Raw genomic sequence first — 16,492 nt, forward strand, 5'->3', positions numbered from 1 at the left:
AACTATTGAAGAACAAATTATTTTATATATATATTTTAAAAGGCTCCTAATTTGTGGTATCCATTTTCAAAAGAAGTATAGAATGTACTTTTAGTTTTTCCTTCTGTATCCAATATAGAATGACAATCATCTTTGGCACAAAATCTCTAGCAATTTAGATTGCAAAGTCCATGAAGGCAAGAAGAGCATCCCTTGTGTTCATGAAAATACCCTGGGAACCTAGAATAATGCCTGACAAAAAACATAAGCTAATCAAGTTTTACAGAATGTATGGATTGTATTCATCCTACTTGATTACAGATTTGCTTGGAAGTAAATTTTCCCTCTGTGGAGTTTCTCTGCTTTCATGTATTTGGATTTATATACATAATTTTAATGATTATTATTATTTCATGTAATATCTCAAATTGTTTTTCTTTTTATCTTTCCAATGACTGATAATTTTTCCACTTGTTCTTTTTTTATTAAACCAAATAATTGGGAGTTTTTACTTTTTCTACTTTTATGTCTCAGTTCTGGCTGTAGTCCAAATTGGGTAATAACATTCAGACTACCAAAAATTCTCTCTGCAATTTTACTGAAAGTCGTTGCTCTTTATTTTCTCTACTAAAAATCTTTTCTTCATGGACTTGAGGATATGTGGAGGGGGAAGGGTAAGCTGTGACAAAGTGAGAGAGTGCCATGGACATATATACACTACAAAACGTAAAAGAGATAGCTAGTGGGAAGCAGCCGCATAGCACAGGGAGATCAGCTCGGTGCTTTGTGACCACCTAGGGGGGTGGGATAGGGAGGGTGGGAGGGAGGGAGACGCAAGAGGGAAGAGATATGGGAACATATGTATAACTGATTCACTTTGTTATAAAGCAGAAACTAACACACCACTGTAAAGCAATTATACTCCAATAAAGGTGCTAAAAATAAATAAATAAAACGCTTTTCTTGGGGATTACTGGGACATAGTGGCAATTCTGTCACATCTGAGAGGAAACATTTCATTTCTATGTTTGTACCATGTAATGTATTCACTGCTGTAAAAATGAGACCTGCTTCTTACTGCCATGTTTAAGAAAGATGTGGATTGTTTAATTAACATTAGCAGTGTAGTTAATAATGTCATTGGGTCTAAGGCCTAAAAGTGGAAAGCAACTCAAGAAAAGGGGAAAGAGTCAGTGTGCTTAACAGAATGTATTTTCTCTTTTCACATTGAAGATGATAACCTATGTCTCTGGTGAAGTGTGCTTTTCAAAGTTATTTATTTGTTTTAATTGAAGTATAGTTGATGTACAATATTATGTTAGTTTCAGGTGTAAACATAGTGTTTTGATATTTAAATACATTACAAAATAATCACTGCAATAAGACTAGTAACCATCTGTCACTACACAAAGTTATTGCAGTATTATTAACTATATTCCCTGTGCTGTATATTACTTCCCATGACTTACTTATCTTATAACTGGAAGTTTGTACCTCTTAATTCCCCTTCACCTATTTCTTGTGAAGTGTGTTAATTAACATATTGGAGTTTTGCTTAATGCTACATGAGGGAGACATTAAAATAGCAGTGAGTATTTTTAATCTACTCTCACTCTTCCTAACGTTCAACATTGGGAGTTGTATTACTACAGGCAATTCCAAAAAAGTGTTTCTAAGTGCCCAATTCTAAAGGTATGACTGTCATTTTTGCTACTTTGCCCAGACTAAATGACCCCAGTTTAGAACATTTTGATGACATTGCTAAGCCTGGAGGTTGTTATTTTTTTTAAAGTAAGGTTTATTTAGGTATAATTTATGTACAGTATAATTCACTCATTTTACTGTACAGTTCTATGAGTTTTGACAAATGCACATCATCGTGTAACTGTCATTAAAATTAGGATATAGAATAGCTCCATTACACCAAAAAATTCTTTGTGCTTATTTGTAGTCAACTTTTTCTCCCATCTCCAGCTCTTGACAACCATTGATATGCTTTTTGTCCTTATAGTTTTGCTTTTTAGGTAATTTCATATCAATGGGGTCATACATTATGTAGCCTTTTGAGTCTGGCTTCCTTCATTTAGCATAATACATTTGATATTCATCTATATTGTTGGGGTATTAGTAGTTTATTTCTTTTAGCCTAAAGTTTAAATGATAGATTCAGCAACTATCACTTGTTCAAATTCTTTTAAAGCTGATATATATATATATATATATATATTATATATATATATATATATATATATATATACACACACATACATACACACACATTGGGTGTAAATAAATATCTACTCTCAAATCCTTGAGCATAATTTCTGTCTGTTTCACTGGAAAATCTCAAGGAGAATAAAAATTGTGGAAAAGCAATAAAATTAAACTAATTAAGCAAACCATATCCAAAGAATGTAAATATATGCACTTATACTTTCCAGTTAAAATAACGCCTTTATAGGCTAGACTAGTGAATATATGATCTATGAAACATTTGAGTCTACCAGTGATCACCATATTCTCTGCATGCCTTCAAGAAAAGTTTAGGCTACGTGATTGAAAATTAAACATTTATCAGAGTAACTGTTGCTCGAGTAAATACAAAAGGAATTAACCATTCATACTTCTTTACAAAGTGTTGCCCTAATTTATTCCTCAATACCATATCATCTGGTTATAAGAAGGTATAAACTCAGTCATGTAGCAATATTTAATTATACTGAAATTTGACCTTACCTTTTAGTGTAACAAATAGACAGTGGAGTTTCAACATTAATACCATTCAGGTATCATTTTTCTAATTGTGTTTTGCTTTTATTGATCCCATCAAGTGTGTGATATTGAAGTATATTTCATCCCTACTAATTGTAATGAGGTTATTCAAATACATTAAGCAGAATATTTTTGCACATCATATGTGAACCAATAGAGAGCATTGTCTTACATTTTAATGGAATTTTATAATTTCTTATGCTTTCTGTGTTGTGGGATCAGTTATAGGATTATAAAGGTTTTTTTTTTCTTTCCTTAGAAGCAAGACCTTACCATTTAATTGAAGAGTTCAAAGAGCTCAAGTGGAGAAAGATAGGATATTTTAAAAGGAAATCCATATAAAATAATTATCCTACCATGATGAGATAGAATGAGAAACAAAACACTTTCACACTGACCTCATCCCATTTTAGTATCAAACCATTTTGCAAATGCATCTTCCCTTTTTTGCCCCCTTGCCTGACAAGTCTTGTGTATTTTATTTGTATGCAAGTGAATGGCAGTTTATTGTGTCCCAGAGGACAGGGTATTAATAATGATCATTTGCTTCCTGCCGTGGGGCCTGTCATAATTTTGTAGTCAGAAGAATGACAGAAGTAACAGCCAATCAGTATGCTAATACTGCCTGAGAATGGGTAGTTAGTCCATTTTAACCATGGTTTGTTTTTTTGCCAAATACTTAGATAATTTTTATTAAAAATGCAATTTTTGATAGCATTGCAAATTGCTAGACGGAACCCATTGAAGAAACCATACATTTCTTTTGTGTGGCAGTCAGACTTCTGTCTCAGCAGGTGTCTTCTCGGGAATAAAGAAAGACTTCTAATCTGAAAGCCCATTTTGGTCAGCAAGAATCAATCTCTAAAATATTCAGCAATTTGTTATATCAATATCTTAACATGGAGAATTCTATGCAGCATATGAAAATTGAACCCTAGTCTCTGATAAGTAAATAGAAGGCAGAATCTTTAAAAATGATAGTTGAAACCGAATGTAAAAAATCCTGCAGATTTATACAATGTGATGTCATTCATTTTTCTCTTTACTATTCTTTTTGTTTCTTCAGTTTCCATGGCATTTGTTTTTTGTGGTGTTTTTTCTTTTTTGAAAAATGGAAAAGATATACCCCAAAGCAATAGCTTTCAGTGCTGATGTATACATATTCAAATATTTTATTAGCCATTTTATAACATACATTCCATAGTGAGTATATTCTTAACTAGCAAAAGAAAAGGAGTTTCTTAAAATGATTTCTGAGCGTTTTTGCACAGCACATGAACACGTGATTACAGAGGGGATTAGTGGATTAAGGTATCGACTGTTGGCGGCCTTAAGGCTGCAGATAACAAGAGCTCTACTTTCTTTCAATAAAATCACATTTTATTCTTACCCACATACAAACAATGCCAGCTATGTAAGCTATAAACAGAATTTTTTTGAGAACACTATTGTCAACTTAAATATGTTCATCATAGAGAGCAAAACAATAATAAAATCAGTAACAACAAATTTCACATATGTATATATCTGCATGAAATACAAGGTAATATCATTTAACATCACAAATATGTTTGAGGAGTTCTGATTCACCCCTGGAGCTGGAGAAAGAGTTCTTATATATATTAAGGTTTGAGCTTAGTTATTTCAAAATGTAAACCTCTTAGACTATCAGTGCTATTGGCAGACAAATATTTAATATAATTTAATAAAAATAAAGTAGACATTATATCAAATGAAATTTTACTTTTTGGGAAACAGAGAAACAAACCTTGTTTGCTTCCTGGTGGTGTTTTTATATATGCAAATCTTTATACATGACAGAACAAACTAGCTGCCTTCCATGATCCCATAAACATTTTGCTGTTTTATGAGATGTTTGTAATAAATGTGACTGATGATTTTTTTTACAATTGCCTATTAGAAATACACAATATTTTTATTAAATATTTAGGGATAACTCAATTTCAAGTCACAAGGTTACAAGCTAAGAATTGACATGGATGACAAAATACATGTTTAATCTACTATTTAAATTTACTTGTGTATTTATTTTAGAGAGTAAATTTTCTAGTTTACAGAGATTTTTGCATTTCAATCAATTACAAACCTGTCTAAAATACTGCTAGTGTGTCTTGGGGCAGGGAAATAGCTTTAAGCTGCATGCACATATAGTCACAAGGGTGAAGAGCTATAATTATATTGGAGTGCATCCAAGAAATCAGCTATTCTGTTTACATTTACTGCCGCTTCAAATTTATGTGTACCTCAAGCAGACATACTGTAAATTGATTTTAATACTCAAAATTGTTGAACTTAATAGTACAGTTTATTGACTATTTTTCATGTTGCTGCTATCTTCCAAAAAATCTAAAATTAAGGTAAACATTGATAATCATTTACTATAATTTCAAACTATAGCTTTCCTCTTTAAGATTTAAAAAAGAGGCTTCCCTGGTGGCACAGTGGTTGAGAGTCCGCCTGCCGATGCAGGGGGCGCGGGTTCGTGCCCCGGTCCGGGAAGATCTCACGTGCCGCGGAGCAGCTGGGCCCGTGAGCCATGGCCGCTGAGCCTGCGCGTCCAGAGCCTGTGCTCCGCAACGGGAGAGGCCACAGCAGTGAGAGGCCCGTGTACCGGAAAAAAAAAAAAAAAAAGATTTAAAAAGTCTATTGGCTTAATGTAGTCAAAGACAATTCATGAACATGTGAAAATAAGGTCTTATTCTAAGGTCCTTTAAAATTGGAATTGTCGACTACAGATTACAATGATCAGCTACAGACTGAGGTATCCTTTGAATTAGCCTGGAAACAGAGTTCGGCTTATGTCCAAGCATCCATCCTAGGTTGGATTTCAAAGAGAATGAGTGAAGGCAAAGTTTGAACTACTCTCGTTATAGGTGATGTAAAAAGGAATATCATATTTATCCACTTATTTGTGAAAGATTAATTTTACCATTTAGGCCTATAAGGTATTTTAAAGTTCTCTCTTTCTTCAATTTACCTTTATAAGGATACATATTGATCTGGGCCATGGATAAAACCCAACAGCAACCTTTGGACTTTCCTTCAAATTCTGCTTCTTCAGAACTTCATCCACTTGGTATAATAAGGTAGGTTGAGAAGTACCTTCTTTTCTAGGTTTATGTTCCAACCTAGAAACCAAATTGGGAGCCTGAGAAAAGGAGACCTGGGGCAAGAAACAGGCCAGATGACAGTGTATGGGGAAAGACTTCTGTGGCTGATTCTGATCAACAGGTGTGGCCACTGGATTTGGAATCCATTGCCATATGTAGTAATACTTCTTTTCCAGCTTTATTGAGATATAATTGACATATGACATTACATAAGTTTAAGGTGTACAATGTGATGATTTGATACATTTGTTATATTGTAAAATGTTTATCACAATAAGGTTACTTAACACACCCTCTAGCTCACATAATTACCATTTTGTTGTTATGGTGAGAACATTAAAGCTCTACTCTCACAGCCACCTTCGAGTATACAATACAGTATGGCAGTAATAAATTTTATTTCCCCATGGGTTCAGCTGTTTTGCATAAATCTTCTTTTAAGTTACTAATCAGGAAAGTCAGCAGCAACAACAGATATTTGAAAGAGATTTCACATTAAATACCTTTCCATTTCTTTTTAAATAACAGAAGATCATGCCCTTTGTTTCTGTATTACTAAGAGGATGCTTTTACACACCACCATGGAGGAAGAGCTACTGATCAGTTAATATGTGCTTTGCCCATCGTAATCATTTATTCAAGATAATATAATGCTAAAGGGCATTGATTCTGCTTGGTTTCAAAGCCTCTCCTGCCATTAACTAGCTGGGTGACTAGGTTAAGTTACTTAACCTCTCTAGGCACCAGTATATTCATTTATAATTCAGTAAAATAGTAGAATCTGCATTATAGGGTTGTTTTGAAGATTAAAGTGGCAATGCAAATCTAGAATTTAAAAAAATATATCTCTTACATATTATGTGCTATGTAAGCATTTGCTCTTAATGCTTAATACTAATTTATTTATTCAGTCACTCATCTGTTAACTGAATCTATCCAACTTTCTACCATTTTATACATCAGTTCATTCTGGGACTAAGGTAAGCACTGTGGAGAATCCTGCAATGAATAAATAGGATGGTTATGTCACTGCAATGTATAAAGGTATAAAGAAGATGGTTTATGTCACTGAAGACCCAATTGTCTGGTAGGAGAATTAACACAGGTTGGTACTTAGATAATATTGTGAGTGTTCAGAGGAATACAAATAAAAAGAAGAGGTACAAATTTATTGTCATAATGTTGGGCACTATGCTAGATACCTTGCATACATTATCTCATTAATCTAGCACTTAGATGAGAGGAAAAAGATTTTGTACAGTAAGTGATGAATGATACAAGTAATAAAGGGCTGTTTGGATTTAAATTTAATAACAAGGGAGAAAAATCCATTCCATTCAGAGAGGAGTGATTATTCTGTGGCACAAAGACTGGGCCAGGGAAAAAGCCAAACAGCTCTGTTTGGTAAGAACAGAAGTTACAAGGGGAAAAAAAAAGCTGATATGCTATCACCTAGGGGCTTATAGAATAATGTAAAGGACAGACACCAATGTATCAGTAATTTTAATTGGATTAGCATAACAGAAAATATGACAGTTAATAGATATACAAAATATAGTCATATAGATTTTTAAATATAATGACCTGGATTATAAATGTTTCCTGTCAAAATAGAAGGTGGGAAGGCAGTTAATAACATGATCATTTTAATAAAAGACTGATTTTTAGCAAGTTTTTGTTTGGTTCTTGTCAGGAGACAATTCTCCATGAATTTTTCATATTTCTGCATTGTCTTGGTCTTCTGAGCAAAGGCATTTACAGTTAATTTAAGAATATTTGAACAAGAAGTTATTCCAGGGTAGTAAAAGTTAGAGACATCAGCCTTCCCAGACATGGTCCAGGTTGTTAAAGATAGAGACATCTCCCCATCTCCAGAGAGTATTTGCTTATATATCTGAGTAAAGATAAGATTTTTCTTTCTCCAGAGAGGAAATTAGGCAAATCACTAGCAGCCTTACATAGGTCAGTTTCCTAATTTAGGGCTCCTCTTCTGTAATGCACCCCATTGTTTGTGCAAGTACCATCTGGCCCCCTAATACACTGTCCTGTGGAGATTGGGGTTTGGAGAATAGGCACAAAGTGTTACTCTAGCTGCTGCTTTTGTGTCCAATAACAAACTGTTTTTGTCTCTGACCCACAGGCCTCATGTTTTCTGTGTGTGTGTATATATACATATACACAATATAAGCATATATATATATATATATATACTATATATAATGTACAGTGTGTATCTACTGTATATAATATATATATTTATGCACTTACAGGTAGGGCACATTTTGAGACCCTACACATTTTCTGACCCTAACAGTCTTTGTGGCAGAGACTTACTATATTTATATATTCTCTAAATCCAACCCCTTCCCTCCGCAGAACTCAGCTAATCAGTATTGCCTGTTCCCTTAACTAGAGATGTGGCCATGTAGTGAAGTATTATTAATGGAAGATGAGCAGAAATGCTAAGAAAGTTAAGAGGAGGTAAGTCTTATCTATCTACTCTGTCTTCTTTCACGCAGACCCAGGAAGCTTCATTGAAGATGGTAGCATCTCAAGATGGAAGGAACCTGTGTCCTGACTGACCACGTGCAGTGGACCATACCCCCTTTCACAACCATGTTGGACTGTGATATGGTCAAGCAGTAAGTGTTAACACACTAACATCTTGAGATTGTTTGTTATAGAAGTTAACCTCGGACTTTAAAGATCTGAATTAAAAAGTCTCATTGGTCTCCTTTGCAGAACACTAGGGAACAAATTCATTATTCTGTCAATTGGTAAGTCAAGAGAGAGTCATCATATTTGTTACTTTCATGCACCTAGTGTATTTTAAGGTAACTAAATAATTAATGAAGAAGAGTTTCTCTTTTTAGCTGGAATTTATTAATGATATTAGATTTAGGATATTTAATGACATTATTGAATTATAGTTAGTTTTGTAAGGATATTGTAATGTTTTAAAAAAATAGTCCTTATGCTTAGCAATAAATATTGAAGTTTTCATGGATGGAAAAAAAACCAGCTTATTTTAGTGAGCTTATTTTTCTAACAAGTAGGAGTGAATACTAAAGAAGAGTTCTTCCAATTGGACATTAAAGCACTCTGCTAAGCAAATTTTCTTTCTAAAGGTATATAAAAAGCAAGCCTGAAGAATTTCTTAAAATAAAATTTCGGAAACGATGACAAATAAAAATAAAAATTAAAAAAAATTTAAATGAATTCATTGAACAGCTAAATGAATAATGTAGAGAAAGAAAAATCCAAAATGAAGTACAGGAAAGGGATTGATAAAGGCAAAAGCAGGAGTTATTAAGTTAGAAAACAGATGAAATATAGAAGTAATAAGTTCAAAAATTTTCTGAAGGGACTGAAAAGATAAATAAACCACTAGTTTAGTTAAACAAATATACAATATCTATATATGGAGAGAGAGATAGAGAGCACATATTATATAAACCTGTATATATCATTTGTTTCAGGAAAGGAAGATGTTTCAATATCAAGAAATATATCATATAATTTGGATTATTTGAGTTAAAAAAGAAAAATCATAAATTATCATAACTTACCTAAGAAGACAAAATACTTGTTCAGTGAAATGAAAAGTTTAAAACTTGGTTACCTATGAAAAGTTTAGAAGGGCAGTAGAAGATTCCCAATTAAAAAAAATATAAAATTCCAAGACTGTATGATATCATGTATGATGGAAAACTCCCCAATTCATTTAATAAAGTTATTATTACTTTTATATAAATACTTGAGTGGCTAATAAAGACAAAACAAAACAAATAAACACAAAATACTATATACCAATCTCATTAATGTAGGCACAAAAATTCTAAATAAAATTCTGAAAAAAGACTCACAGGACATACAGCTAGGTATTTCCAGGAAAAAGACATAAGATTGTCAAATCTTGATGCTTTTACACTTTACATAACTAAGATCTTTTTATCATTAAGCATCATTTGTAACTAAGCTTTCCATGTACATCATTCTGCAGAGAAAGGGTAGGCTGCTTATGTCCACGTGAGTCTGCCATTCAATGGGAGTTTTCCTTCTCTGGCATTTTAGTAGTAATTAAGTGTCTTGTGATCTAAGCCAAGGTGAAACTGAAAAAATCTTGTGTCTTAAATCATAAAGCATATGTCCCTATTCAAATCATGAAGATAAATATTATGTCTTGAGGCTGTTAGGGACATGGAGTGTCCAGTAACATTTTTACCCCTGAATTCATCTCCTTCCACCCTACAACTCATCCATTCCTTCCTTCTTGTCTTTGTTCATTCTTCAACTGAACATTGGAGAAGGCTAGTGAGTCTCCTTAATCAAATCTCTAGTCCAGATCTCTCCTCTGAGCTTCATAACTCTTTATCCAAAAGTTTACACAAAATATGTTCTTGGACACTTCAAAATCCAGTACACCAAAAACCCAAACCATGATCTCTCCCTCCATCATCCACTCCCAAATCTTGTCTTTCTCTAGGATTCCCAGTTCCAGTAAGTGGCATCACCAGATGAACAAGCTAGAAAACTAGGAGTTATCTTTGACACAATTTTTGTCACCCTCCCCTACATTCAATTAAATGACAGTTCTTTTGATTTCTTCACTTAAATGTCTCTCAAATTAATCTATTTCTACTCTAGCTGCACTTCCAGCACAGCATATTAACCCACATTAGCACAGCCTCATGACCGAACTATTGTAATAGCCACCTAGCTGGTACCCTCTTCATTTTGGAACCCCTCCAACACAATCTCCATCCTCCAACTTGAATAATCCTTTGAAAAAAATCACCTCTGTATAAAATGTTTCAGCAATTTTCTCTTATACTTCGAATAAATGTCCAAATACTTCAGTGGCCAACAGGACTGCACATATACTGAACCTCAACTATATCTCTGGTCTCAATTTACGATACACTCTGCCCCCACTCTCAACATTTCAGACACACGTTTCTGTCTCTTCTTCAGATGTGCTTTGCTGTCTCCTGCTTCAAGACCTCTTTCCATGCCAGCTTTCCCCTTTCCTGGGAACACTCCCTAACCCCTTCCTCCATCCAAATGCATGCAGAAACTTCTGTTCACTCTTCAGACCTCGGCTGAAATGAGACTTCTCTGTGCTTACAACCCAGCACTTTTCATGATTTGTATCCCTGTCTGGAATGATTACTTGGTTAATATCGTCACCCTTACTCCCAGAAGATATAAGTTCTACAAAGACAGAGTCTATGTCCCTTTTAAATCACCACTATGTCCTTTATACCCCACACAAGGCTCAACCTATAGGTGGTACTCAGTACATATCTGCTGCATAAATAATTGGTTGTGGTCTACCTAAATGTGATATCCCATAATTCTCTTCTATTCTCTTCCTTGGATACTTAACCCTGGACCTATTCATCTTGATAATTTGTTGTTTCCTCTCTATTATCAATATTTATACTATGGTCTTTATTTATACATGCTCTGTTTTGTGATTTTATGATTTTGTGATATTATAGTTTAAGATTCTAAATGTAAGCCTCTTTTTTTCTGTAAACATGGGTTATATTTAAGTTTTCTATAAATGTGTGCTGTATATAGTCTCTATCATGAAACAGATATAAAAGGTAAGCAAATGCAATAGCATATATAGGATGCATAAAAAAAATAGAAAATTATATTGAAAAACATATGAAAATAAATAGAAGCCATTTTCATGGGCTTGAAGTTCCTGGGCGAAGTTTTGTATCTTAACTACGGCTGTATATTTCACAACACCTAGGTTAGGAGCTTGCACTCGGTGGGCAGTCAGTCGTACATAACGAAGGTCTCATCTTTAAAAACGTTTGCAAGAAATTAGCATTTGCTATACACGCATTATATGTTGAGCTAATTATTTCTGTCCCTTTTAAAAGTATCTAATGAAATCAAGTAAGGATCCTCATAGATGAGGACCATAAATAACACATTTCTATAGTAATACATATTTCTTCAAGATTAATTTAAATGTGAAAAAATTTGTCCCTATAAAAAAAAGTCAACTTAGACTTACCATATTAATTTGAGAAGGCATCAGATCAAATTTATTAGGTTCATTAAGCTTAGGGAATTAAATTTCAGAAACTGGTATTTCTTACTAATAGATTCCAAGAGTAATATTTAGCAGCCTGTCAAATGTGCTTATTTATCATGTAAATTGACATTAGAGATCAGAACAAGTAACTAGTTTTATATAGGATTTTTTGCAGACTCACTAAGTGTTTATAACTTAAAATTTTAATAAAGTAGTATATTACTAAGCATGAGTCCTCTCTAGCTCCAACTATATGAAAATCTCAGACTATCACCAAATTGCTCTATTACCATTCTTGATGCACCAGCTGTGTCTGGATTGGGTGGATTGCTAAAGTATGGTATTACTTACCAGGAAGCTACAAATATTTGTATAATATTGGTTTCTCACATAAGAATACACAGAATTATTTGTGAGTTTTCCTTTAGTTGCCTGGGTTTTGTGACATATGCAACGAATACAGAGGAAATTATTCTCATTTGTATGTTTTCCAGGAGTATTTTGTTGCATATTAAAGTAACTTTGAGACTACAAGAAATTAAAGTAGCATGCAAGTGGAAATTATATTTATGTTTAAAAATGAAGAGACCTACATAATAACATTACAAAGGCTCTATTGTCTGTCATAATAACTAAAAAGCACAGGTAGGTAATAGGATTCAATGACAACACTCAGATTTGTGGCCCTAGCTCTTTCAGTTATTTCCTTCATAGGAAGCTATAAACTATATTGTGAAATGCTGAGTCTAGTATGACTTCCCTGTCTTCCTAAGAAGCAGTTGTTTTGACTTTACATTGACATTGCCTCCTTTTCACTCACTTGTCTTTCCTTCTTTGGTTATTCATTGCCTCTATGAAAAATAATTAGAATTTACTGCCTACTAAATATAGGCATCTTTTCATTTGCCATGTCTGAATCAATGCATTTCAAACAACAGTCTGAAAACAACACAATTTTAAAAACAACAGATTTCGTAAAGATCTAGCTAATTAGCCTATATAATTTGGGACTAGTAAGTGTAGCTGCACCTAAAATTAATAAAACTTAGTTATGGGTGTTTTCAAGCATCCATTCTCATCCAAGATTTTGTGGTTTCAGAGAGAATCTGTTTATTATTTTTCATAATTCACTATTTAGATGAAAGCCATGAAATACAGTGGAGGAAATTGGTATAAAACATATAAAAAGTGAAATGCTATGAAATGAAATAGAATGACAGACCTTCTCAGTATTTAATATATTCAGCTGAACAGTAAGACTTTATCTTTTCTTGAAATCATTGTTTAGAAATAACTCTTCTCAATAGCATTTGATTAAACATTATCAGACTTTGAAGGCAAATAAAGAATAAGACTCAGTAGAAATTGTAATTCCAGTAGATGTGTAGGTTTTCAATGGTCAACCATGTCTTTTCTTACTGCTTTGATAGATGCCCAAGATTGCAGTGAGATTCTCCATTTCTACCCTTGGTAGTTAACAGGGAGAATGTGTGGGTGTTTTGAGGACAGGGAGTGAATTTTAAAAGTTTGGGAATATATTCTTTATGGTTTCAATGTAAAGTATTCTCATATCTTGCTCAGTGGAAATGTTTTACAGTAGGAAAAAATTCAAAATTTAAGTATCACCTAAATAGTTGTTCGTGGTGACTTGTTCTTGGCAGTTATATGAATACTCTAGGACATGCCCTGTGTTTTGTTCGGGACAGATACACACAGGTGTCCTCTTGTAAAATGGTTTTGTACAAATAATCACCTCTAGAACACTCAAATTATTTCAGACTTTTTTTGGAGATAACGTAACATAGTGGAAAAAGCACAACAATGGACTAAGAAAGACCTGAGTTCGGATCTAAGCTCTACCATGTAACAGTTGTGTGAATTTAGATTTGTCATTTATCTCCCTGAGTCCAAGTTGCCTCATCTATAAAATGGGGATTGTTGATGCTTCTCTTCAGTCTTATATTGAGATTTAGTAATAATACATATAAAGAACCAAGCATACACTGAGGAATCAATTATTTAACTGCTATATTTATCACTTGAAAAAAAAAGGCCAATATTTGTAGGGATCTTAAATGATTGTCACACTGATTACAGAAGTATTCCCACATATTACCACAACCTCGTCCTCATGGACTACTAAGAATCTTTACTGACTTGTACCCATCTATTGCCACTTTGGATTTCATTTATTGTCTGTCTGTATATGAGTGTGAGTTATGTGTGTATATTTAACAACCTCCCATCTCTTATTTATCACTCAACTAGAGAAAGGATAGTACAAATACCTGACCAGATATTGATAGAACAGGTTTTCTGCTGTTGTTGTTTGTTGGACTGGTGAAGTAACCTATGAGACCCCAAAGGAACCTATTTTAGATCTCAGTATTTAAATTTTAAGAATATTTGTGAATGCAAATACATCTTTTAAATCAGTAATTATCAAACATTTTCTTGTTTGGACCCAACATACTATTCCTACTCCTCTATAATTACCTAAATATATTACTATTTTTGAGGGAAAAAATATATATGAATTGATGTAAACAAACAGTTGTCTGGGTTCTTGCTATGTCAACCTTCCAACCTACATCAAGATAAATCTTAAGATTTTAGAAATAGGAAGTTTGTAGGAAGTAGCAAAAGTCAACCAATTCTAGTTGCGTGCATGTGAATTAATTCCTAGGGAAGGTTAATCTTTTTGGTCAGTTTATTAGAATTTCATGGACTTATCGTCAGGCATTGGGATATATGGATAATCAAGTAAACTTTTCCTCTGTCATCCACAGTGTGAAGCATTGCACCCTCCACCTCTACCCAGTGCCTTATGCAGTAATTCATTAAGAAAATCTTATATGATTTAAGTAATCTTATAGGAACAACTTGAGGAAACAACTTCCATCAAAATATTTTTCCAACGACTTGCATGTAAACCAACATTCTTTGTCTTCTCTCCTATTACAATGGAACATGTGTGTTTCCATCCCCAGTACCTCACTGAAACTGCTTTTTTTAAGGTGACCAATAACTACCGTATCACTAAATTCAATGGTACTTCTTTCAGTCCTCATCTTATTTGACCTTTCATAATCTTTGACATACTTTCTTCTCTTGACTTCTTCTGAGTCTCCTTTTTAAAGTCATCCTCCTTTATTCATTCTCTAAATTTTGAAGCACCCTAATACTCCATCCTGAGTATTGCTTTTTTTCCCTAAATACCCCTTTTCTTAACAGACCTTATGTAGTTCTGTGACTTTAAAATACTGTCCATACTCTGATCATTCCAAATATGTGTCCTTGGTGCTTATCCCATTCCTGAACTCCAGACTCATATATACAACAGTCCACTTGACATTTTCACTGGGATGTCAGAGGGCAGCCTAAACCTAACTGGTCCGTAGAGGATTCCTCAACGAATCCTCCCGATAGCAGTAGATGGAACCACATCCACCAGTAGTTCATGTTAAAATCCTGAGTCAATGTTCCTTCCCCTCTTTCACCCCACACAAAGTCTACAGGGCATTGATACTCTTGTCTCCAAATATGTCAGAGCATCCAGGGTAATCTTTTTAAAACATGCAGCAAATCATGTAACTGCACTTCATAATGCCTTCCAGTGGTTTCCCATTTCCCTTAAAAAGTGAATGCCTTTTACTATGCCCTACTTCTCTAAACTCATTTATCCTCTCCTGTCTTAAAGACAGGCCAAGCAACTTGCTTTTCTTTTTGTCTCAAGAAAAAGACAAATGGATTCTAATGTCAGATCACTTGGCCTAAAGGATCTATCTTTCTACTCTTTGCATGACTAATTCATCTAATCACAGAAGACTCCATTCAAAATCACCTCCTCTCCATACAGAGAATGTCTATGACCATTCATTTAAAATATTTTCCTCCACATATAAACATCACCATCTATCACATGGTTCTTGTTTATTTTTCTGAATAAAATTTAGTAACAACTGAGATTAATTTGTTAATTTATTTGTGAGAAACACAGTGAGGGAAATGGTGAAGGCATGGCCTAATTAAGGTGGAGGCTTCAACAGAAGGCACTAGTAGCTATCTCATAAATCACAGAATTTCTCAGGAAGCCCATAAGGCCCATAAAGAAACAAATTGGCCTCCCCGACAACTCTTTCAGCCTGTGTAAGGAAAAACAGACATCTTGGAAGCTTTCCGCCAGTCAGCTTGCCCAAAGTGTAGAAAAACAAGACTTATCAAGACTCTCTAGACTATACACTATGGTTTTGCTTTTATAAATACTGTCTTTGCATTCGTTAAGAGAAACAATCTATACAAGATTGATTTCCCTCAGATACAAGTTATCAACTATACTATAACTAAATGTCTTGGAGTTATTCTTTGACACTTTTTCCTGGAGGCCCTACCAAAATTTGCATACCCAAGTCCATTCTTTGGGGCTGACCAAGGCACATAACTTGAGTGACACTTCTCTTGATGAGTATCATGTACAATGAACAAGATTTTTGGATCTAATGCACAGAATCTGAGTCTTAGTCAAGTCTGATTCAATTTTTTTGACACAGCT

The sequence above is a fragment of the Phocoena phocoena genome, chromosome 4 (assembly GCF_963924675.1).
Source record: "Phocoena phocoena chromosome 4, mPhoPho1.1, whole genome shotgun sequence".
Taxonomy (NCBI): domain Eukaryota; kingdom Metazoa; phylum Chordata; class Mammalia; order Artiodactyla; family Phocoenidae; genus Phocoena; species Phocoena phocoena.